Source organism: Equus asinus, chromosome 7 (genome assembly GCF_041296235.1).
Source record: "Equus asinus isolate D_3611 breed Donkey chromosome 7, EquAss-T2T_v2, whole genome shotgun sequence".
Lineage (NCBI taxonomy): Eukaryota > Metazoa > Chordata > Mammalia > Perissodactyla > Equidae > Equus > Equus asinus.
Window position 1 is genome coordinate 19,244,865 of NC_091796.1, and position 25,867 is coordinate 19,270,731.

Genomic DNA, 25,867 nt, shown 5'->3' on the forward strand with positions numbered 1-25,867 from the left:
AAAGATATGAAAATATTGGTTTAGCCACCTCTAATTCGGCTAAGTGTGAGGTGAAGCCAGTACCAGAAGACCAGGGCTGAGCGCAGTGGAAGAACCCAAAGTTACAATGTCAGGACCCCTTAGATATGTCAACAGTACGTGCAGAGTCTCTGACTTAGTAGATGTGTACCCACACCTGCATTGACACATACAGCCAGGACATTAATTTATGTGTCACTACCTCTGCCTTACCCTTCAAGTTCCCAGAAGGCAGGTGTCAGGTCTGTGTCATATTCCCGACTGGCTCTTTTTGGAGCCACGGACATAAATGAATGCTTGGGACACCGATGACAAGTGGTGTCTTGGCTCTTTTAGGGAATCTGTACCCTTCACAGACAGATTTGGTCTGAGAAAAGTGACTCGTAAGGGTTAAATAATACAGGGCCCACAAATCACGAATTTAAACATGAGAACACGTGTTAAAATCACTGGAAAGAAATAGCTCCCGCAGGGTTGTGGTGCAGCTTCAACAGGGCTAATCCCGGAGCAGGAAGGAGGGAGCAGGGGCCGGCTTCACACACTCTTCCGGAAGCAAATCCCACTGGACATTCTGGCCCAGGTTGTGAATCTCTTCCTACTTGGACTGATGTTACCCCAAGCCTGGCAGTTCGGGGTGCTGCCTGGATGCTGTTCCATACTCCTCAAAGCCCTGGTTTGCAGATTTCTCTTCCAAGCCCTGGGTCAGGGTATTTCCTGCTCGTTGCATTCTGCAAGGAGCGCCGTGCGTAGTGGGTCTGCTACAATTTGGGTATCAGGGGACTATCTACTGTTAGGTCTTAGGATTTAACCTGAGGACCAATACCCACAGAAAGGATATTCTGGAAGCTGAACTTCCCCCTGCCTAACTGGCCATCCTCCCTGGTGGATGCTATCTGCCATAAACGAATCACTCTCAAAATAAATGAAAAGTGAAGACACTCTCAAAGGGCAGGAACAGGAGAACCCTCAAAAAGGAAAACTGTGGGGCTGTGTCAGCTTTGCCCAACTCTTTCTTCCTGATTTTTCCTTCTCTCATTTTAAAGAATGAAAGTAATCACATTGCCTTCGAAAGTTAAACACACACACACCCCCCTATAAAAACATCCATCCTAAAACCTATTCTCTTGGGAGATTTGGACTTTCTCAGATAAGGCGTCAGCTATGGCTGTCCTTCTCTCTCTATAGGAGTTTCCCGATAGAGTTGTTGTCTTTGCTCATTCCTGCGAGGATCTTGCATTTTTGTTGGATTATGTAGTTTATCATAACCTCACTTTCAGACTTGCTCTCTCTTATCCAATCTCAGTTCTTTACAACAGTGCTTCTAAGCTCTAAGGTGCAAAGGAATCATCTGGAGAGCTCTTTCAAATGCAGATTCGGGTGCAGCCAGCCTGGGGCAGGGCCTGAGAATCTGCATTTCCAAATGAGCTTCCAGGTGATGCCGATGCTGCTGGTCCACCTGCCTCAGTTTGACTAGCAAGCATCTACCCGATTTCTACAATCTCAGAGGAGCACCTTGATGGAACGGAAATCTCTGGAGCTAGACGTGCCTGGATTCAAATCTGGGCTCCTTTGCCTCCAAGACTTGGGATCTCAGATAATTGCTTATCCTCTCAGTGCCTGTCTTCCTCATCTGAATAATGGAAATGATGAAGCTCACCTCAGCCGAGGCTTAAGTGAGGTAACATGTACATGCTCCTTCCCCACCCTCCCTCTCACTGGATGACCCCAGCAATCTTGAAGTAAATAAATAGGCAAAATTATTTTCATTTTAAAACAAAATAAATGGAGACCTCGAGGGTGTACACGATTGACGGAGCTCACATTCCAGGTTTGCTGCAGACCCAGGGCAAGGATCCGGTCCTTTGGTCTCTCCATCTTTCTCCTCTACAGAAATGGCACCCACGCCACTGGCACATGAAGGAACCTGTTTGCACAACAGCCTCTGGGGCTCCACCCCCAGAGATTCTGATGTTCACCTTGTGGGGTAGGGTCCCAGAACCTGTGCTTTCACAAACCAACTCGGGCTTTTCTGAGACATGGGAACCAGTGTGCTTGACTACACTGTCACGTTAGGTCCCCAGACTATTACTGTTCCTGCCCCAACCTCCTGGGACACCTGGTGCCAAGCCTTCATCTGGAGGATTATGAATAAATAGTGGTGCATGGTAATCTCCTGATAACAAAATCTGGGCAAATATCTTCTTCAAACATTGGCTGAGGTCCTCTGTCAATTCTTGCTCCTTTGGGTTAACCGGACAGCCCTCAATTTTCATACCAATATTGATTATTCTTCAGATAATGCTTTATTTGTGCTTTTAATAGGGTGTTTAGACAGTATTGGTGCAGGTCCATGTTAGCCTATCAGGTTATATTTTGTTTTATGTGCACAAAGACGCACATATACACACACATATAAACTTTAACAGAAAAATGTTAAAGGTTTAATGTTCAGCAAACTGCAGAGAAAGAAGAGATCAACAGATCCAGTGTATGCCTTCTCAACAGCTTTCCAAAGCCACCAGATGCCACACCAACAAATACCAATCTGTAGCCTGTGGTCTGTAAATGTACGGCAAGTCCAAAAGCCCAAAATAATGAGGCAGTAGGTACCTAAGCCCAGAGTCCTTACAGCTAGCAGTTGCCACCCCACGATTCTTACTCACAAAAGGCAACTGGTCAGGAGTTGAAGGAAAATAAAAACAAGGGAACACCTGCTTTGAAAGTCTGAGAAAAGGCAGACAGAGAGAAAGGTGTCGGGAAGCTGGTATGAGGTTGTGAACCTCAGAATTTCTCAGAACCAAGGTGTGAAGCCAGCTATGTCCACAGGCAGAGTCAGAGTATAAATGGTTTTGGTGTTAAAATATTACACTCTACAGTCAAGTACCCATTTCTACACAGCTAGTAAAATGCCAAGTAGCTCCCTATGACCTGGGAATGTGTGTTAGACACTCAATGAACAGCAGGTGCTCATCGGTGGTGTTCGTGGATCTAGTCTCTGCTGGGTCCCAGCCACTCAAGGTAAATTCTGCCCCTGGAAGGTGTGAGGTCAGCCCAGTCTCCTGCAGGCCACTTGAATCTGTTCCTTCTCCTCCATCTTCCAGGAGAAAAGCAGGAAGGGCATGCCCAGGGGTGAGGTGTGTATCACACAGGGTGATGGACATGGGCGTGGATGCAGACAGCCCTCAGCCATCCTTGACCTCCCTCCTCTCATGGGCAAGTGATCCCTATGTGGGCTATGGGAGTTCAAGAGCTCATTTATTTTTCAAAGAAGAGGAGAAATCATTTGTTTATCTACAATGAGGTTATCCACCCAGGCTACAGTGCCTCTTCCTCCCTTTTTGGGCAGGAGCAGCATGAACTCAGATTGGGAGTGCTAGCTGTGGACCGGAACCTGGGACTGGCAGGTATACACAGATAGAGGGATCTATGGTTAATGACAAAGGTGACAACCAGTCACTGCCTAGGAAAGGCAGGGTCCTGGGTAGACAAATTTTTCAAACCAGTGAGTTCCCAGAATGAAATAATAAGAGGCAAGTTCTGGTCCAAGGCACAAGCCCTCCCTGAGATCTTGACTCTAACTCGCCTTTTCCCTCTTGGCCACAGTGTTTTTCTCCCTCAGACGGTCAGAATCAGGACAAAGAAAGCGCATCTCTAAGGACGTGCCACGGCCTGTAGCTGATCCGAGACAGGAGAGAGAGAAGAACTCGCCACAACTGAACCTTTCTCCCTGCCTGCCAAGCCCAGCTCCCTACCCACGCAAGCGGCTCCTGGGCATCCTTGGGAACCCAACTGTCCCCAGGCGCCCAGAGTAGCTGGCCACAGCTCTGCCCAGCGCTCAGACATGGGCAGCATGGAGGTGCGTGGTCAGGGCATGTGGCAAGGTTACAAAGCCAGAGGTGATTCACGGCAGGAGATTCAAAGGGAGGCTGCACAGGGTGAGGGACAGTACCAGAGACTGGAGAAAAATATTAAGGAGGCCACGAAAAGTGATGAATCATCCTGTGCTTTCCTTTCACTTGCGGCTGGGGAGGGGCCTGGTGCCGACCACAAAGGTCAGTGACTGTGTAGTTTCCCTGACAGAAAAGGCTCCTTTTCATGCACCACTAATTTCCCTTCCTGTGACAAAGGTCTTTTGATATTTGCATAGTGAGGGCTAAAGGGTTGCCGGAAACCAGGGCCTTGGTGCTGGTGGGGAGGGGAAAGGAAGGCAGAGTGGTAGAGAGAAGCAAAGTGGGGACAGGCACAGGGCCACCACCTGCTTGCCACCTGTTTCTTTTCCCCTTTGGTTTTCCCTCAGAGGGCTCTGCCTGGACATGGGTAGAGTGACTTCAGTTGTGTGTGTGTGTGTGTGTGTTTGTAGGGTGAGAGGGGAGTATCTAGTAGGTTCTGTGAGGCAGATAGAGGCTGGGGATCATCCTGCAACTACACTTCACCTTGACACCTGATCTCACAGGTGCTGTGTCTTCAGCTCTTCAAGGCATCTGCACATCTCTTACCTCCCACAACTTGATCCTCATCGCTCAGTCATAGGATCTTAAGACTCTTGTTAGTCTGGGGCTGTCAGTTTACATGCAGGGAGCTGGAAGCCAAGCGAGGTGAGTCTGAGCTGAAGCCATGGTCTGGATCCCCATCGGAACTTTCTTTCCACAACATCTTTGAGGGGAAGGTGGGACAGAGGTGTGGATTCCCGTTTTACAGTTGGTGAGGGTTCAGTAGCTTGTTTAGGGTGACAGAACTAGTGTTGGAGCTGGGACATAGGCCTGGAAACCCCATCACAGCCTCCCAGGGTCCTGGGGAGCCTGTGAAGGAAGAGGGACCGATCACTGGGTCAGACTCCACGGTCCTCCCCGCTCTGGAGCTTAAACTCCCCACGCTACTGGGATTTTGCCCCATGAATTCAGGTCCCTGTTGAACAATCTTCTCAGGATGCGGCTGGGACATTCCCATTTGATTTTGGAGAGTTCTGCCCAATGATTTGCTACAGAATTATTAATACTGGAAGGGTCCTTCGGGCTCCTGCACAACAGCCTCAGTTGACAGAAAAGAAAATGTCTCGTGGAAATGAATTACAATCCCAAGACTCGAAACAAAAGACTTTATAGTTTTATTTTTCTTGAGGCAACTGATGGAGGGAGTAGACTAAAATGGACGAAGGTGGGGCAGTTCCCATCTGACCATTCCCAGCTGTGTGACTGCGTGCGTGACCTGGGTGTGATCACTGTGCCTCTCTGTGCCTTCCTTTCCCTGGTGGTGACAGGACCAGAAATGACCCTCCAGGTCCTTTCCACCTTTGTGACGGATTTGCCTTTCATGGTCCTCTCTGTGTCTGGTACAGTTTTACTTATTTTCCCAAACCAAAGGCAAATGCTGTCTTTCTCAGTGATACCTCCTCTCACCTTTCCTCCAGTGGTCAGGAGAATTATGGAAACTGTAGGCTGTCACCTGCAAACCGTTATTGTACACAGTCCGTTCAGCCTCTGAAGTCCCACGCTGGGCAGGTGCCTCTCCTGGGGACATTTACCCACCTACCTAGTGGAGAATGGAATCGGGAGCTTCTCTTTCCTCCCAGACAAGAAGCTTCAGGGTTTGGGGAGTACCCTCTTTGATATCTGGGGCCACCGTGCAGGGGTCATGGCAGGTGCTCATGAATTACGTGCTGGCGGAAGGTGGCCTGAGCACATGCTGAGTGAGAGTTAGCAGCAGGGCAAGCGTGGTCGGATTTGGTCTCCAGGGTCTGGAAACATTGGCTTCCTTTGGCTTGTCCTTTCATCTCTGATCTTTTAGATTTGATTTTTAAATTCCCGTCTCTCCTGTTTCCTCTCAACTTGTTTCTTTTTCACGAGCTCCCAGGTTCATCCCAGTTCTCCAGGAATCCAGCTCTTCCTTACCCTCCTGGACTCTCCCCCTGCACCTCCCCCACTCATCCAACGTCCTTTCCTGTGCAGACCGGGTTAGCACCCGAGTCCTGCGGAAATGGACTTTCCTTCCAACCCTCCTCCCCGGAAACCACAGGCACAGGGACAAAAGAGAGGTCCTTGCAGAGACCTGTGGGAAGGGGGGGGCCGAACCCCTGGAGAGGAGGGAGTCCTGGTTCCACCAGCAAAACACATGTCAGCCAAAGATGCTGGGCAAAAGGGAGCCAGTCCTGAAGGGGATCCTGAAGAAGCATCAGTCTCAGGTGCCGGCAGAGAAGGATGGGCCTGCCGCCCCCACCCCCTGCCTCCCCTTCCTGTGCTAGCTGATGCTGAGAGCTGCCTGCTTTAGCTTAATCAGGTTGGTTGAAGGCTTAACCCTCGCCAGACTGACGGGCCCCCCTTCCCCTTGGGAAAAGAGCTGTTTTAAATTCTCCGCAGTCATTCTGCCCCTCAATATGCATGAGAAGGGGCTTGGAGAGGAGGGAGAGGAGGGAACTGAGGCTTATGGGAAGCAGGGGCCCCCAAGGGGGCAAAGCAGCCCCACGGAGGGAACTGAGGCAGACTAATTGCAAAATTGGCCCCCATTCTTCGCCTCCCACTGTCTATAACCCCTGTAGCGTGACTCTGCAGCTCTTCCCAGCACGAGGTGGAGTCTGTTCACTTTCCTGTGGATCTCGGCTGGCCTGGTGATTTGCTTTGGCCAACCAAATGTGGCAGAAGTGACAGTGTGGCAGTTCCAAGCCCAGGCCTCAAGAAGCCGTGTGCTTTGCTCAAGGTCTTGGAACTCTGCCTGGCTGCCACGTGACCAGCCTGGGTCAGCTGGCCCCAGCGGCCCCAGCGGCTGACTGCAGGTGCCTGAGTGAGCCCAGCTGAGACCACCTGAGCATGGTCTGGATCAGCAGAAGCACCTAGCTGACCCATAGAATCCTGAGAAAAATTAATGCTTATGGCTTTATGGGACGGGTTTTGTGGTTCTGCGTCATGTAACATTATTGTGGTGATAGATAACTGATATAGAAGCCAAGAACAATCTTTACCTTCCTGCCCAGAGGGTGAGTCAAATGTAGGGCAAGACGCCTCAGCTTGAAATTGAGACCTGGTTTCAAATTCCACATTCAAATTCCACAAATTCCACTTATCAGCCGCGTGAACTCGAGCCTCCGTTTCCTCATCTATAAAATAGGGATACTAATGCCCACCACTCCAGGACATGAAGAGAACATGTAAGGCTCGGCACACAGTAGGCACTCAGTAAATGTGAATATCCTTTCTTCCTTCATAGAGAAGGAGGAAAGAAGGTGTATAAGGTGAAGTTAAGAATTCATAATTTGAAATGATTTTCCAAGATTTACTCAATGGTAGATGAGCTGCCCCGAGGGCTAATGGCAAATAAAAGGTTAAAGATTTTTGTTTACATTGTGAAGTTGTCTCATAGCCAATTCCCAGCCTTGTAGAAAAGGTAAGACTGTGATGCGTTTTTACACATGTGTCAGAGATCCTAATAGGTTTTGGACCCCTGGTGTTTCCTAACATCACTAATTTATGTCCAAATACATTCTACATATAATGGGTATTGTTAGCCCCTAATAAATAATGCACGACTGCTCTATTCTCCTTGCATTCAGTAAATACTTTCCCTGAATAGTTCAATGTGATCTTGCCAGGACACAGGATCAGGGTGGGGAAGGAAGTCATGTGATCTTGCCAGGACACAGGGTGGGGTGTGCATTTGTCAGCACAGACACTTAGCCTCCAAGTATGTGGGTTTGAAAACCATGCCTACAGGAGAGTCATTTCCATCTTTCAGGTGGAGAGGCTGGAGCTGCTCTCTTACAAGGGTTTGTGCAAAAAGAGGAGAGTGACCCTCTCTAGCAAGGAGGGCACACTCTAAGGAGAACACAGTGGCTGGAGTTGGGTTGGAAAGATCTACTGAGGCAACCAACTGGAATGTGTTGGAAAAATCAGTTACAAAAGTAAGTTCGCATGTCTACCTCCAACGTGTTCCCTGAGAAACCTATGGGGTTTTTGAGATAAGAAGAAGGGAAATAAACTCCCTTTACGTCCCGGCTCTGAAGAGCTGGCCCCCTGGTACTGACAGAATAGCAAGCCCACGGGAGAGGTAACAGGGTCCAGGAGGACACCCTTCCTCTGAACTAATTTGCCTATTTAAGAGCTTTTAAATAATACTAGGATCCCCTGCATTCAAATAGGGAAGCAAGAATAGAAGAGTTACACACTCTGATAGTACATATTTAATGTTCAGGAAGCCATCAATGCTGATAAATCTTAGTAATGCAGGCTTCCTGGGGCCAGCAAAGGAATAGGTGCTGGCACATTGCTACAAGGACAAAGAGAGGAGGGGTCTGACACACAAGACTTGGGGATCAGGCTCTCAGCATTGGCCATGGAGGACCAGAGAGTGCCAGGGGCAATGATCACCCACCTGGGAGGAGGGAGGGCTTGATGTAGGGGAGAGGGGATGCAAGAGGCACGATGTTTCCAAATTGCTATTTGATTACCTTGTGCTCTCCAAAATTTGGAAACTACAGATAGTTCACTGTTAGATGCTTTACAGTTTTCTCTGCTTCTCTGAGATTCCTGACCTTATCACCAAAGGCCACCTTGGTCCACATTACTCGGAAGCCAGTACTGTGAACTTGGCCCAAGTGAGTAAACTCTAACCACTCTCATTTCTCCAAATGTCCCTGGCTGGAGTCAGACAGGAAGCTTAATGGCTGTGTCTCCAGATTGGGAGCTGGCTGTCCCCACTGACCAGATACCAATCCACTCAGGCAGGGGAGCCAGTGACATCCAGACCAACGTGCATCTGGGAAGCTAAGAGCAGAGACAGGGAGGAAGCTCTGTGCAAACGGACTTGGAACCAATCTCAGTTGCTGGGCTTTTTTCCCTCCTTTCACTCCCTTCCAATTGTGAGTGTAGGCAAAGCCATGGTGAGAAAAACCTCTAGGCTATATGGCAAATTATCCTGGACAGCCAAGGCACTCCGTGTTGAATAACCTGTGTGCCAGTGAGAGGGCTGCCACCTGGCTCATTAAAGCAAATATCCCGGGGTGGGGGTGGGGGGATGTGGGAGCAGGAGGGAAAGAGGAGAGAGAGAAAGGAGAGAGAAGGAAGAAGGAACAAGAGAGCAGTGGGGCCACGCGTGTGTGAGCTCACGTCACATACATCCCTCATTCTGAAGACTCTGGAAGGGGGGTTATGTCCAAAGTGCAGAGATGCCAGGAGCCCCAGGAGGCTTGGCACTGCCCTTGAATGTCTGAGCCATGCCTTGGGTTTCACTTCTGACATGGGGCAAATTCCTGTCCATCTGGGTATTCCCTGCAGAAAGTTCAGTAAGGTGGTCAGTCACAGGATGGACATACAAAGGTCAATATTGTGTATACAGAGAAAATCCAAGAGAGTATACAGATAAACTATGAGAATTAATATGAGAATTCAGCAAAGTTCCCAGGCTCAAAATCAGTAGACAAAAATCTGTTGTCTTTCTATACAACACAAGAGAAAATGAAAAAGATGCCATTTACAATAAGATCAAAAGATCAAGTACATAGAAATAAATCTAACACTAGGTATTCAAGACTTTGACAGAGGAAACTATAAACTTTGCTAGAGAAATTAAAGAATACCTAAGTAAGTGGATCGGGAGACTCAATATTGGAAGGGGTTTAATTTTCTCCATATTGATCTATAGAGCCAATCGAATCTCCAATCAAAATCCCAGCAGGTTTCTCTCTTCCTTTCCCTTTCTTCCTTCTTTTCTTTCAGTTGTTGGGATTCAACAAGCTGATTCTAACATTTATATGGGAAAGCAAAAATCAAAGAATAGTCAAGCATTCTTGATAAAGAAGAATAAGATGGGAGAACTTGCTGCATCAACTCTCCAGACCTTTAATAAATACACTTTCCGTGGTGCAGCACTGGGACGAGACAGACAGCCAGACCAGCGGAACAGAACGGAGCGCTCACTAGCTGATCCATACCCACGTGGACGCTTGATTTCATGACAAGATTAGCACTGCAGAACACAAGGGAAATGTGCTCTTTCCAATAATGGGCCTGGGGTAACTGGATAAGCATTGGGGCAGGCTGTAATTCTTGACCCCTACTTCACGTCATCCACAAAAAAATAAGTTCTGCATGAATCACAGACCTTAGCGTGAATGGCAAAAGAATAAATCTTTCAGAAAATAATATCGGGTAGCATCTTTACAATCACAGGAAATATTTCTTAAATGACTCAAAAAGTACTAACTCAAAAGAAAAAGACTTGGATATTAGGGTCTATTAATATTAAAAACTTCTCTTTATCAAAAGACACCAATAAGAGGGTAAAAAGAAGAGCCATGGCTATTAGTAATACATACGACTGACAAAGGGCCTGAATTCAGAATCAATAAGAATAAGTCAGACATCCCAACATGAAAACAGGCAAAAGACTTGAGCAGGCACTTCACAGAAGAAGAAATCCAAATTGCCAATAATTACATTAAAAAGATGCTCAAAATTATTAGTAACCCAAGAATTGCAAATTAAAACAACAAGATTACACATCCACCAAAACAGCTTAAATGCAAGTCTTTCCACACCAAGTGTGGGCGAGGATATGGGAACTCTCCTATGCTGCTATTGGGAGTGTAAATTGGTACGACAGCTTAGAAGACTGCCTGGCAGTATTTGATGTGATTGAATATACACATGCCTATGAGTCAGAAATTGTGCTCCTGGACAGAGCCCCTTGTTGCAGATGCTGCCATGTGCTGGCACAGTCCCTTGGCCTTCACCATTATAGTGCACGCCAGCCTAACTTCCAACTGCCGGCACCTTCATCTCTTTTCCTAAGAGCTTTCTCTGGCTGCCAGATGCTGCTCTGTCCATATGCAGGGCAGGCCAGAAGGGCTGGGGAACGAATGCCATCTCCCAGAAGCTTCGCCCAATCAGTGAAGGATGAGAGCTGTCAGATAAATACCCCAAGACCCTTGTTTCCCAGGTGGAAGATCTCTGAAGGATGCTTTCTGCGAACTTTCACAGAGTCACTCACTATGATTAGCTCCAGGTGCCCATGGTGGGAATGTGCTTGATAAAGCAACTCTTATTGGGTTTCTTCCCTTCTCTGTCTTCTCCACTCCTCCACCAGTGCTTTCTGGGGTCAACTTTTAAATAAACTACCTGTACTTGAATCCTCATTTCAGGGTCTGCTTTTGGGAGAACCCAAACTAAAAAAACCCTACAGAAACATATGTTTATGTACATTAATATATATGCCCAAGAATGTTCAGAGCAACTCTGTTTGTAATAAAACTGGAAAGAACCCAAGCACACATAACAGGAGAAGGAATAAATTGTGGCATATTAACTTAATGGAATACAATATAACTATGAAAAAGAAATTACTACTACTACATGCAACAACACGAAGAGAATGTTGAAAAAAAGAAGCCAACACAAAGAAATACACACTAAGTGAGTCTATTCATATGAAATTTTAAAAACTGGCCAAACTAAACTACAGTGGTTAGGGATACATACTCGGGTGTTAAGAACTATAAAACAAAGCCAAGAGGGGATTATCCTAAAAGGCAGGTGATTGCTTACAGCTATGGTTGAGGGAGGGGTTTTTGATAAGGAAGAGAAATATAGAGGACTTCTGGACTGCTGGCAGTATTCAATTTGCTTTACAATAATTCATCAAGCTATCCATTTATGTTTTATGCACTTCTTGTATGCATGTTTTATTTTACAATAATACATTTTAAAAAGCTTTTCTTTGTTTTTTCATTTCATTTTTTTTTCCCTGAAGAATATTCACCCTGAGCTAACCTCTGTTGCCAATCTGCCTCTTTTTGCTTGAGGAGGATTTGTCCTGAGCTAACATCTGTGCCAAACTTCCTCTATTTTGTATTTGGGTTGCTGCCACAGCATGGCTGTGGATGAGTGGTGTGGTTCCATGCCCAGGAAGGGAACCCAGGCTGCTGAAGCGGAGTGCACCGAACTTAACCACTAGGCCACAGGGCTGGTCCCACTTTTACACTTTTTAATTGAGGTGTAACTGACGTTTCACGTGTATAACATAATAATTCAATATTTGTATATATTGTGAAATGATCACCACAATAAGTCTAGTTAACATCTGTCACTACGCATAGTTGCAAAATTTTTTTCTTGTGATGAGAACTTTTAAGATTTACTCTCTTAGCAACTTTCAAATATGCAGTACAGTATTATTAACCACAGTCACTATGCTATACATTACATCTCCATGACTTATTTATTTTATAAATGGAAGTTTGTACCTTTTGACTCCCTTTACCCATTTCGCTCACCCACCCCAAGCCCGCCAATGGCAACCACCAATCTGCTATCTATATCTATGAACTGGTTTTTTAATTTTAGATTCCACATATAAGTGAGATCACACAGTATTTGTCTTTCTCTGTTTAATTTATTTCACTTAGCATAATGCCTTCAAAGTCCATTCATGTTGTCACAAATGGCAAGATTTCATTCTTTTTATGGCTGAATAATATCCCATTGTATATATATATGCCACGTTTTTTTATGCATTCATCCATTGATGGACACTTAGGTTATTTCTGTATCTTGGCTATTGTAAATAATGCTGCAATTAACATAGGGGCACATATATCTTTTTGAATTAGTGTTTCTGTGTTCTTCAGATAAATACCCAGAAATGGAATTGCTGGATCATATGGTAGTTCTATTTTTAATTTTTTGAGGAACCTCCATGCTGTTTTCCACAGTGGCTGCACCAGTTTACATTCCCATCAACAATACACAAGGGTTTGCTTTTCTCCACATCCTTGCCAATACTTGTTATTTCTTGTCTTTTTGATAATAGCCATTCTAACAGGTGTAAGGTGATGTCTCACTGTGTTTTTTATTGTATTTCCCTGATGATTACTGATGCTGAGCATCTTTTCGTGTACCTTTTGGCCTTCTGTATCAGATCCTCTGCTAATTTTTAAATCAGACTGTTTCCTTTTTTGATATTGAATTATATGAGTTCTTTATATATGCCACAGCTTTTCTATTCACCAGAAATACCCTATTAGAAAATGCAACAGAAAAAAAATTCACAATAACAAGTACCTAGGAATAACTCTAAAAAAAAAATAAAAAAGAAAGATTAAAACTAAAACTCTTCTTTCTTTACTGAGGATATAAATAAATATTTGAATAAGTGGAACTCTGTGTCCTATGTATAACTGGAAAGGTCAAAATAATATATAAATTCAAGCTGACTGTATAATTACTAAGGAAGAATGAAAGTGCAAGAAAAGTTAAGAAAATGTGGGAAAAAAGGATGAAGATGGAAAACATGCCCTGCCAGACATCAATACATATTATAAAGTAAAAGTACTTTAGTGTGGTGCTGACATGGAAACTAATAGATCAACAGAACAGAAGGGAGTCCAGAAACAGACCCAAGTATATAAATGAATTTAATAGATGACAAAGAAAGTACTGTATTTTAAATCATAAGGAAGGGATGAATTGTTCAGAAACTACTGTTGGATTAAGTGGCTGTACATTTGAGAAAAAAAAAATAGTTAGATCCCAACCTCACATCATTTACGAAAAGAAATTCCAGACAGATAAAAGAATAGATTAAAGCTAACATTATACTTAATGGTGAGAAACTTGGAGCTTTTCCACTAAGATCAGGTAAAAGGCAAGGCTTTTTCAACATTGTGCTGGAAGTCCTTGCTAATAAAATAAGGTAAGAAAAGGAAATAAATGGTATACAGATTGAGAAGGAAGTCATAAAACTTTGCAGATGATGTGATCATCTATGTAGAAAATCCAAAATATACAAAAAACCCTCCTGGAACTAATAACTATAGTAAGTTTTCAGGATACAGATTAATATACAAAAGTCAATTCCTTCTTATATACCAACAATGAACAAGTGGAATTTAGAATTAAAAACACAATACCATTTACATTAACATCCAAAAAAATGAAATACTTAGGTACAAATTTAACTAAATATATACAAGATTTATATGAGCAAAACTCTGATGAATGAAATGAAAGAAGAACTAAATAAATGGAGAGATATTCCATATTCATAGGTAGAAAGACTCAATATTTTCAAGATATTCTTGAAAGTCAGTTCTTCCCAACTTGATCTATAGATTCGATGCAATCCCAACAAATCATTTTATGGATATTGACAAACTGATTCTAAAGTTTGTACGGAGAGGCAAAAGACCCAGAATAGCCAAGATCATATTGAAGAAAAACAAAGTTGGAGGACTGACGCTCCACAACTTCAAGACTTACCATGAAGCTACAGTAACCAAGACAGTGTGGTATTGGTGAAAGAATAGACAAAGAGATCAATGTAACAGAACAGAGAGCCCAGAAATAGACCCCAATAAATACAGTCAACTGATATTTGACGAAGGAACAAAGGCCATACAACGGAGCAAAGATAGTTTCTTCAACAAATGGTGCTGGAACAACTGGACTTCCACGTGCAAAAACATGAATCTAGACACAGACCTTACACCCATCACGAGTATTAACTCAAAATGGATCACAGACCCAAATGTAAAGCACAAAACTATAAAACTCCTAGAAGAAAACATAGGAGAACTCCTAGGAGAAAACCTAGAAGCCCCAGGGTGTGGTGATGCTTTTTGGATAAAACACCAAAGACAATCAAGGAAAGAAATAACTGGTAAGCTGGACTTCATTAAAATTAAAAACTTCTGCTTTGTGAAAGACAATATGAAGAAAATTAGAAGACAAGCCACAGACTGCGAGGAAATATTTGTGAAAGACATATCTGATAAAGGACTGTTGTCCAAAATATACAAAGAACATTGAAAACTCAGCAATAAGAAGACAACCAGGCCCAGCCCAGTGGTGCAGCAGTTAAGTGCACACGTTCCACTTCGGCAGCCTGGGGTTCACCAGTTCGGATCCTGGGTGCGGACATGGCACCACTTGGCAAGCCATGCTGTGGTAGGCGTCCCACATATAAAGTAGAGGAATATGGGCATGGATGTTAGCTCAGGGCCAGTCTCCCTCAGCAAAAAGAGGAGGATTGGCACCAGATGTTAGCTCAGGGCTAATCTTCCTCAAAAAGATAAAAAAAGAAAACAACCAAGCAGATTAAAAAATAGGCCAAAGACTTTAACAGACATTTCATCAAAGAAGATATACAGATGGTAAATAAGTATATGAAAAGACGTTCCACATCATGTCATCAGGGAAATACAAATTAAAACAACCATGAGATACCACAACACACTCATTAGAATGGCCAAACTCCAGATCACTGACAACATGAAATGCTGGGGAGGATGTGGAGCAACAGGAACTCTCATACATTGCTGGTGGGAATGTAAAATGGTACAGCTACTTTGGAAGACAGATTGGTGGTTTCACACAAAACTAAACATACTCTTACCATACAATTCAGCAATTGCACTCCTTGGTATTCACCCAAAGCAGTTGAAAACTTATGTCTACACAAAAACTTAAACACAGATGTTTATAGCAGCTTTATTCATAATTGCCAAAACTAGCAGAAACGAAGATGTCCTTCAGTAGGTGAATGAAAATAAGCTGTGGTACATCCAGACAGTGGATATTATTCAGTGCTAAAAAGAAATGAGCTATAAAGCCATGAAAAGACATTGAGGAATTTTAAATATACATTACTGAGTGAAGGAAGCCAATCTGAAAAGGCTACATCCTGTATGATTCCAACTATGTGACATTCTACAAAAGGCAAAACTGTGGAGACAATACAAGGTCAGCGGTTGCCCGAGGGGAGTAGGTGTAGGAGATTAATAGGTGGAGCACAGAGGATTTTTTTAGGGGAGTGAAACTATTCTGTGTGATACTATAACGGTGGATACACGTCATTATTCATTTGTTCAAGCCCACAGAATGTACAACGCCACAAGTGAACCCTAATGTAAACTATGGACTTTGGGTGATTATGATGTGTCAGTGTAGGTTCATCCTTGGGAAAAAATGTACCATTCTGGAGGATGATTTTGATAACAGGGGAGGCTATGCATGTGTTGGGGGCAGGAAGCATATGGGAAATCTCTATACCTCCCTCTCAATTCTTTTGTAAACCTAAAACTGCTCTAAAAAAATAAAGTCTTTAAAAAAAGAATAGATTAAAGAGCCAAATGTTTTAAAATGACCAAGAAGCAAAACAATAACAACAAAGATTAATTTGACTGCATCTAAGTTAAAAGAAGCCTTAAGTTTCCAAAAAAAAAAGCATAGGAGAAAATATTTGTGACACATAAAACAAAGGATTAGCATCCAGAATATACAAAGAAGTACCCCTCCAAAAAAGAAAGAAAGTGGGGCCGGCCCCATGACCTAGCGGTTGAGTTTGGTGCACTCTGCTTCGGCAGCCTGGGTTCGTGGGTTTGGATCCCAGGTGTGGATCTACACCACTGCTCAGCGGTGACCCACATACAAAATAGAGGAAGACTGGCACAGCTGTTAGCTCAGGGCTAAGCTTCCTCAAGTGAAAAAAAGAGGAAGGTTGGCAAAGGACGTTAGCTCAGGGGGAATCTTCCTTAGCAAACAAAAGAAAAGAAAAGAAAAACCAATCAGCAAAAAAATGGATAAAGCATATAAACAGGACATTCTCAGAAAAGGAAATACATATGACCAATAGGTATATGCATATATTCAGGCTCACTAGAAATCACGAAAATATAAATGAATACAACCACAAAATGCCAGTTTTTACTGACCAAGTATGCAAAAAAATGTAAAGATGGGTAATATATGAACAGTTGCCAAGTGTGGGGGAAATAGGTGCTTTCCCACATTGCTGATGGGGGTGTATTTGGAGAACAGTTTGGTAAAATCAAAATGGAAACACATGCCTCTCCATGACCCAGCAGTCTGCTTCTCAGTGTCTGGCCCAGGCAGCAGTGGGGAATGTACACGGGGAGGCACATACAAGGTGTTCACTCAACATTGCCCAGCAAATGAGGCAAACAGCCACACGGTATAAACTAATTGTCCATCCATACAAGAAATGGCTAAAAAATGAAAATGCCCATGCCACGGGATACAAGGCTCCAGATTTCGGTTGGGGGAAACTCAATTATGTGTAGAAACTGAATAGAACTACCACTGAATGAAAGAAGCGAGCTGCAGAATGATGCATGTTGCGTGAGGCAACTTGTGTTAAAGCAAAACAATGCACAACCTATGGATAGACATCATTTCTCTGAGTACGTATGCAGGTAAATAAATGCACTAGAAGCACCTGGATTGGCAAGAGCCATCATAGTCATAAGAATGTTACTGCTGGGAAGTCAAGAAGGAGCCTGGGATCACAGGAGGTGGGCAAAGGGAACTTTATCCTGATCACTAGGGTTTTGATTTTTTACAAGGAGAACATTTTAATGCATTACTTAAGTAATTCAAAAATAATTTTAATAAAAGCAAAAGATTAATGTGGTTGTCTTCGAGTGGCTGAACACTTTTTTTTCTATATTTTCTATTTTCCAGTTTTCTAAATGAAGCAAGCATTACAATATAAATGAGAAAGACTTTTAAAATAATTATAGTAAGATACATATGCCACAAAATTTACCATCTTAGCCATTTTTAGGTGCACAGTTCAATAGTGTTAAGTATATTCACATTGTTATGCAACCAATCTCCAGAACTTTTTCATCTTGTAAAACGAGAAATTCTATATCCATTAAACAATGACTCCCATTTCCCCCTCCCCAACCCCTGGCAACCACCATTCTACTTTCTGTTTCTATGAATTTGACTATACTAGATACCTCACATAAGTGAAATCATTTGTTTTTTTGTGACTGGCTTATTTCCCTCAACATAACGTCCTCGAGATTCATCCATGTTGTGGCATGTGTCAGAATTTCCCTCCTTTTTAAGGCTGAATAATATCTCATTGTATGTATATACCACATTTCACTTATTCATCCAATGATGGACACTTGGGTTGCTTCTACCTATTGACTATTGTGAATAACGCTGCTAAGAATATGGGTGTACTAATATTTCTTTGAGACCTTGCTTTCAAGTCTTTGGGGTATATACTCAGAAGTGGTGGTATTGCTGGATCATGTGGTAATTCTATTTTTAAATTTTTGAGGAACTGCCAAACTATTTTCATAGCGGCTGCACTGTTTTACATTCCCACCAAGAGTGGACAAGGGTTCCAATTTCTCCACATCCAACACTTGTTATGTTCTGGGGTTTTGGATAGCTGCCATCCCAAAGGGTATGAGGTCAAATGAACTTTTAATGAAAAGAACTAGACATCAGAGCTCTGAGAGGGAACCAGGCTTCTACAGTATAGGCAGTGCCTGGGCACTCATCTGCTAAAACTGAAGAGAATTTGCTTGCCTTATTCTTTTCCAGGTGCAAGTTCTCGGGGTAGATTTCTCTTGGCACTATCCTGTCCTTATCCCAGGTTCCAGAAGAGGTTAAAGTGATGTTCCCCTCCCACCAAGAAGCTCCGCCCCCACTCCTTTTTTTCTCCCTCTGCTGCCCTGGACCCCCTCCAGACGCCCAGTCCTCAGTGCAGGCTTCCCTCTCTCCCTGCATCCAAAGGGCAGGGACGAGGGTGCAGTTGTAACCAGACCCCATCAGAGCCGCAGGAGCTGTGCCTGTGGATCAGAACTAATGGCATTAGGCTATCACTCAGGGAATAGAGCTGCAATTACCCCTTGGATGCTTTCTCCAAGATGACCACATGCAGAACACCAAGAGGGGAGAGAGTAATGAATCACCAAGTGAATTAACTGGAAGCCGCTCTAATTAGTGTTATAATTTTTCATGAAAACACTAATGAATATGAAATAATGTGGCCATGAAACCACTAGGACAATTAATGTTTGGGAGTAATTTGGGGTCAGGAAAGGATTCTAGAGACTGTTTAAATAGACTTGCTTTTGTGAATTCAGAGGCCCATGGCTTCGAAATCTTATATTAGCAAATAATTTGCTGCTTCAGAAAAAGCAACAGTGCGGTGTCTATGGGTTTTCTTTCTTTCTTTCTTTTCTTGTTAAGGCTCCGGGTTTGGGAACAAAGAGGATGGTGTGAACCAAAACAGGAGCCCTTCATGGGGTTAGAGGAGAACCCCAGTGAATGGACAATGAACAGATTTGAGGAACATGATAAAAAGGCAGGGTCCAGACATACTGAAACCAGAAAAGATGCTAAAGCAGAAGCTGTTCTCGGCACCTGTGTAGCCTCATGACCACCTGGATGTCTGAGAAAATAACTTTCTGATATGACCCCCAAATCTGCGGTCATGATGGAGATATCAGTTGGGCCTTGATGGCTGAGCTGCAATTTTTACATGTAAAATGTAAAATTCTATCACATGTAGAGTTTGTGTTCAATATGTACCACATTTACAAAATGGACTTTATCCCAACATAAGTCAGGAAGGATTCAGTCAGAACCTACTGTGTGCACAGTAGACTTCTGTGTTCTAAGCAAGAACTTAGCAAAATGCTCATGATTGTTAAGAGTCTTAAAAGGACACGGGAGTAGGGGAGTGAGCGGGGGTGGGGGAGTAAATAGTACTGCTGTGTGTTTGACAGTTTGCAAGGAGTGTATCCAGGGGCCAGTGTGGAGGCCGGCAATCTCTCTCACCACAAATTCCACCTGCAAAAATGACACACAAATTATGCTGGAGAATGGATGTGTCCATGTGAAATAGGGTGTCATCTGTAGTATGGAGGAAATAAGAGGGGCCAAGCGCCGTGCTAAGTACTTTGTGGTATCTCCTTTAAACTGCAGACCAAATGGATGATGTTGGCACCAACCTTACCCCATTCCATAGAGAAGGCAGCTGAGGCTCTCTGAGGTTAATCACAGCTAGTAAGTGGTGTAGCTGGGACACCAACTGGATCTGTCTAACCCCAAACTTCATGCTCTCAATGGCAATGTCAAGCAATACTCCTCATCTGTAAAAACTATGGGAGAGTTGGTGACTCAGGCCAAATCTCCTGCTAATATACAGAGAAGTTACAAAGGTAATATTAATCAATTAATAATAATAATAATGATAGCAGCTAAATTAGCAAGCATTCACTATGTACCAGTTGTTCTAAGCATCTATACGCATTAGTTCCTTTAAGGCTCACAATAACCTTATGATGTGCCTACTATTATTTGAGGCACAGAAACTGCTATGGGCTGAATGTTTGTATCTTCCCAAAATTCATTTGGAAAACCTAACCCCCAAAGGTGATTGTATCAGTAGATGGCGCCTTTGGGAGATGATTAGATCATGAGTGTGGGACTCATAAATAGGACTAGTGCCTTATAAAAGAGGGCTCCTAGCCTCTTCTGCCATGTGAAGATACAATGAGAAGTCTGCACCTGGAAGTGGGCCTTCACCTGATCACGCTGACACCCTGATCTCAGACTTCCAGCCTCCAGAACTGTGAGCAATAAATTTCTGTTTATAAGCTACCCAGTCTGTGGTATTTTGTTATAGCAGCCCGAATGGACTAAGAGAGATAAACACATAAATCCTGAAGACCTTGAAGATTCCAATGAATTCTGAAAGGTTTAACGGCTAACTAGCAATGCAACAAAAAGTAGTTCTTTGGGACTATTTTTTAAAAATATTAAAGCAGTACTTATGGAATGCCAACTCTCCAGTTACAGCTCTATCACCATAGGTTCCCTTGCCACAGAGTTTAATGGAATGGCTGTCTCAAGGAGAGCCAGGGATAAAAGACGAGGAGGGTCTGTTTTTCTCGTCTTCAGTAGCAGGGTGGGTGGAGCTGAGAGATAAGGCCTTTCTTCTGTGTCTTGCTTCCAAAGATACAAAACACTGAGAATCACACCTCTTGCACTGGTGATGGATCCTCAGATAACTCACTCTATTTGCTTTCAAATCCAATCCGGAATTCTACCCCCTCAGCTATGCAATAAGACTCTTGTATGCATAAAGGAAGTAAGCCGCCTTGAACTGGACTCTGAACTTGTAAACAGGAGTCCCAGGCCTCTAGCTAATCCATGAAAGAAGTTATGAATTTTGCTTACAACATTCAGCATCTGAATAAATCAGCCTGCCAAAGCACAGGCACAAAAACACAAGGACGTTTTGGAATTTCAGCGTGAACAAGTTCAGTAACCAGAGACAGCTTGTTATGAATAGCAGGAGACTACATCTGCCTACTAACAGTGTCACTTCTTCACATCCATGGGAAGTATAAGCACTGGGTATTGATTCATAGGATGCCATTTCATATGCACGCAGAACGAATCCAGCTAAACCAAGTTATCTGCCCAATGGAACTCAAAAATATTTCTCAATTTAATTTTAAACAGACCTCAATGTGAAGGAAATTTAATTAGGTAAGTAATATAGAACACAATGAAATGTCCATCAAAATTGCTTCCAAAGGTTTAAAATGTTTTCCTTTTCAGACAATGTAGTTAGAGCAGCTGAGATATCTATGTTAGTACAATGTCCTGAAAAGTAGGGCTCAGAAATCAATGTGATCACCTCTCCGAATTACGTATGCACAAATGAGAGCAACTGAGGTCCATATAAATCAGCTCAAGTGGCCCTCTGTGTACCAGACCATTAGGGGACAGGTAGACAAGAAGGAAGATGCAAATAAACACATTATCTGGGGCATACTCACTAATGGAAGGTCTTTCTTAACACCCGCATTAAGAATCAAGACAAAACTGTCAAGTATTTTTAACACTGCTTAAGATTTTTTAAAAAAGCATGTCCCAGATATAGAATTGAAGGTTAAAAAAGACAACATCAACAAACCTTAGACACTGTAGAGTGACAAATGAGTAAATCTTTTGATCTCTTTGATATCACTGCCAAACTGCTTCTATTTTCCTTTGGCAAACCTAAGTGAAGCATTCACATGGTTTTGGTTGTGTTGGCATGGAAAAACTCAGATCTGAGTTGGATGGCTTAATTTCCATAGGTGGCAGATTTAGACTTTTGTTCCTCGAATGTTTGGTGACTATTTCAGTGGAAAAGAATAGAAAAGTTTAAATTGAAGCCATATTTTAAAATCCACGTAGAGCTACATGTGGTCATCTGGAGGGGTTGGAGGGTACCTCTTGTTGGGACATGAGAGCTGTGTGACTCTGGGGAACATCTGGCATTCCATATTTACTGAGTGCCGACTATGTGTCCGGATGGAGAGCAAAGCTCGGGGTCCCCACCTGCTACGAACTAGAAGAGCAGGGCAGGCACGTCCACAAATACTCATAGTATAAAGAAACATGGCTCTGTCAAGTTGGGCACAGGTGTGTTACTTGTGAACGTGAAATACTTCCACACTTATTTTCTATTTGTTGTCCTATCCCATCCCTACCATAGGAATGGCTTCCTACAAGAACACAAGTGTGCTAAAATATGCTCTAATTCACCCTTTTCTGTACCTATGCCCCTTGCCAAGTAACCTGTATGCCCTCCCACTCTGTCCCTGGGCTCAGCCATGTGACTTAGTTTCACCAATGGAAGGTTACAGAGTGTGTTATTTCTTGCACTTCCCGCTTTTTGTCATCGTCATGAGAAGGAGATGCCCAGGCCACCCCAGTGACCCCAGGAGAGGATGGGAAACGTGGAACAGAGCCACCCACAGACATATGGTCAAGCCAGCTGAACTACAGATGCATGGGCAAGCTGAGCTGGGACCAGCCTAGATCAGCTGAATCCTGCAGATCTGTGAGGAAAAAATATTTATTGTTGAATGGCATGAGTGGTGGGGTGGTGTGTTACTCAGCATTATTATGGCAATAGGTAACTGATATATAGCTCATAATAGAAGTTCAGTAAAATCTGTATTTTATTTCCTTTCTCTCCCCTTTCCCAACATCCAAAGCCATCTTGTCCCTCGGATCACCACTCGAGGCAAAGGATTCTGTGGGGTATTCTTGAAGACAGTTCATCAGCCTGTTACCTGACAACTACTTTATACAGATCATCTCTAATACTTACATCTGCTCTCCAAGGTAGAGATATTATTCTCATTTTATAAAGGAGGAAAATGAGACACAGAGAGGTTAAGTTAAGGTTAGTAAATGGTAGAGTTAGAATTAATACCCAAGTCCATCTGACTCCAAAGCCAAAGACCATTCATTCCACAATGCTCTGCTGCCACTACCTCTGCAAGATCAGCTCTGAGAGAGGGGGCTAGAAAGGGGTGCTTGGTGCCTCCAACTCCTTCCCAGCAGCATAGGAGAGAGGGATCTGGGTCATACAGACACTGTTCCCAGGACCTGCCGTAGGCTTCCTCTCTTCTGAGCTTGGGACTCCTTCCCCATCTCAGATAGGGATGTTCATATACCAGGGATTTCCGGAGCTCTAAGGAGGGAGAACACTTGAGTTCTGACTTGGTGTGGCTTACGGTAGGAAAGCCCGCCTATCTCTACTGTGGATTTTCCTCCTTTTCCCCCCAAGTCATCCCCTACCTACTCCCTACTTTGCCCTTTAATGGCCTTTGCAGAATCTGCCTATGTCTGAGGTTCTAGGCGGAGAACTGGTCAGGGGGCTGAGCTCAGCAGTACTGACTCTTCAGTCTCCCACCTGATTCCTTTGGGAGGATCGCAGAGGAGGAGGCTGAGGCACTGGGCAGGAGAGAAAAGAGGAGGGTGTGTGGCCTTTGGTGCCAGCCATCTCCAGGCCATGGTGTCCCAGCCCGAAAAGAGGGCGGCCTTTGACTGGGGGTCTAAGGCTCTTCAGAGAGGCATCAGAGCTGCCTCCTGCACTGCCCAACCCTGCCTGTCTCTGCCTTCGAGTCAAAAGAAACTCGCTTTGGCTATGCAAGGCACACAAATAACAGTCACTTAAGTCGATTGCTTACCGAGCGTACCTAATTATGCAGCACAGCAATGCTTTCAATTAAAGTCATCAGAAAAAAGAAGTCAGGAATATTTTAATTTTGACAATAAATTCTGTTCATGTATGCTTGGTCTTCATAGTTTGTCACTCGTGTAATATGAATGTCAAAACATAACTGTAAAAAAGATAAAATATCACAAGGCAATATAAATTTCCACATAATACATATAGGAAATTATCTTAGTTTCAGTTTCTTACCAAAGATGAGGTAATAATAAAATCTGCTTTCATTCAATCCTATATGGATACTGTAAAGGTAAATGAGGACTCATCCATTCAAATCTTAAAAATCCAGTAAAACCAAAGGTGAAAAAAGCTAGTTAATTTTTTTCTATTCTTAACTACTTACTTAGTTCAGTACTGCTATGCATAACTGTGTACATTCCTGAAAAATTCTGAGCTACTGGGTCTCAAAGATCTCAAGTAACTTTATTTATGTACTCATTTTCCAAAAGTTAAGGAAATGAGAATGGAAGAGAATAAACTTATAAAAATGTTGACCTCTGGCTTTTTTCTTTACAGGTAAATTTAAGTCAATAGCAATCTAAGGATTTGCAGGACATCTAGTAATGGCCATTTAAATGCAAATTTAGTTTATTGATAATTAAAATGACTTAAAAGAGGAAACTAGTCCCTCTGATTTGCTGATGTGTTTGCAGGCTCTATTGTTCTAAAATAGGTAACATCTTTGGCTTTGAGCGGAAGCAGCAAGCTTTGTTATTAACCATGCCAGCATGAGCAATGTTTTCTCCATATTAAGCTTATGTCTCATTTCAGATTAACATAGGAATCCATTTTTGGTTATGTAAGCAAGTATTTCTGTCAACGATCAAAGCATTTATAGAAAAGAATACTCCTTTTTAAAGAGGAGAGGCTAGAAAAAAATGCCAGCTTATAAGTACACATATACAACTGCTTCCCCCCAGAGTGACTGAAATGAATGGATTCTATATAGATAGGCAGGAGTCCATCAAATGGCTCACTTGAAAAAAATGCCTACTATGAGTCCAGCCATGGACCAGTGGCTGTGGGAGGCACAAGAATATGCTATCTCCCCCTAGACCACAGGGAAGGGAGACACAGAAGAGACCTAGAGAGTGGTGTAAGACCACAGCTAAGAAGCTGCTACGTAGCTTGGAACAGATGATTGCAACTGGAGTTCAAGAAAGGGAGAGAAAAGAATGGGCTAGAGTTAGCTGGGAAGATTTCAGAGGAGGAGGATCGGAGGTGGCCAGAAGGATAGAGAGGACCTTGAGAGAGACAGATGAGATAAGGCATTCCAGGTAGGGGAAACAGAGTGTGCAAAGACACAGACACGGCAAAGAGGACAACATACAAGCAGAACAATAAGGAGAACTACCTGATTGGAGCAGGTTACCTTGGGGGACTAAAGCCAACTGGTAAAACGAGTCCCTATTCTAGTGTCTAGTGATGGTCATATCACATCCCTTGCCTCATTGCTGATAATCTGAAGCTTTAGATAAGATTTAACCCCACTTCAAGACTCTCTTTATGACTCACACATACCTTCAGTATCTTAGCTTAGGAAGAAAATGACATTGATGAGAACTTGGTATCGTGAAATGTGAAATATTGCTCCAAAATGATGCACCAAAACTGATGATTCTTTTTCAAATGCCATCTACTAACTTGGAGGAGTAAAATAGGCAGAAAGAGTGTCATACAAAAGAAAAGTATTTATTAATTTATTCACAGATATTTATTGGCAGCCTACTGTATGCTGCATCCAACCTTTGCTCTTGTACAACTTAAAATCTAATGGGGAGGGGCATTGACTAGTTAGCAGGTGATACCTACCTATGTTCTATGTGCAATGGGAGGAGCAGTCCAAGGGGATCCCAATTTAGGAGACCACGGAAGACTTCCTAGAAGCAAGGACATCTAAGCCAAGATCTGAAATTGAGTTCAAGGTACTTGAGCGAGGGGAAAGGTGTTTTAGACCAAAGGAATGGCCTGATGTGTTTGAGGAGCTACAAGTACAGCATGTCTGGAGCATGGA

The 25,867-nt window shown here is 43.2% G+C and overlaps 1 protein-coding gene across 1 annotated transcript in view; it reads right to left on the minus strand.

Moving 5' to 3' along the window:
• The window catches only part of ONECUT2 (one cut homeobox 2), a 44,843-nt gene that overhangs the window by 2,730 nt on the left and 16,246 nt on the right, over window positions 1–25,867 (minus strand). The window lies entirely within an intron of this gene.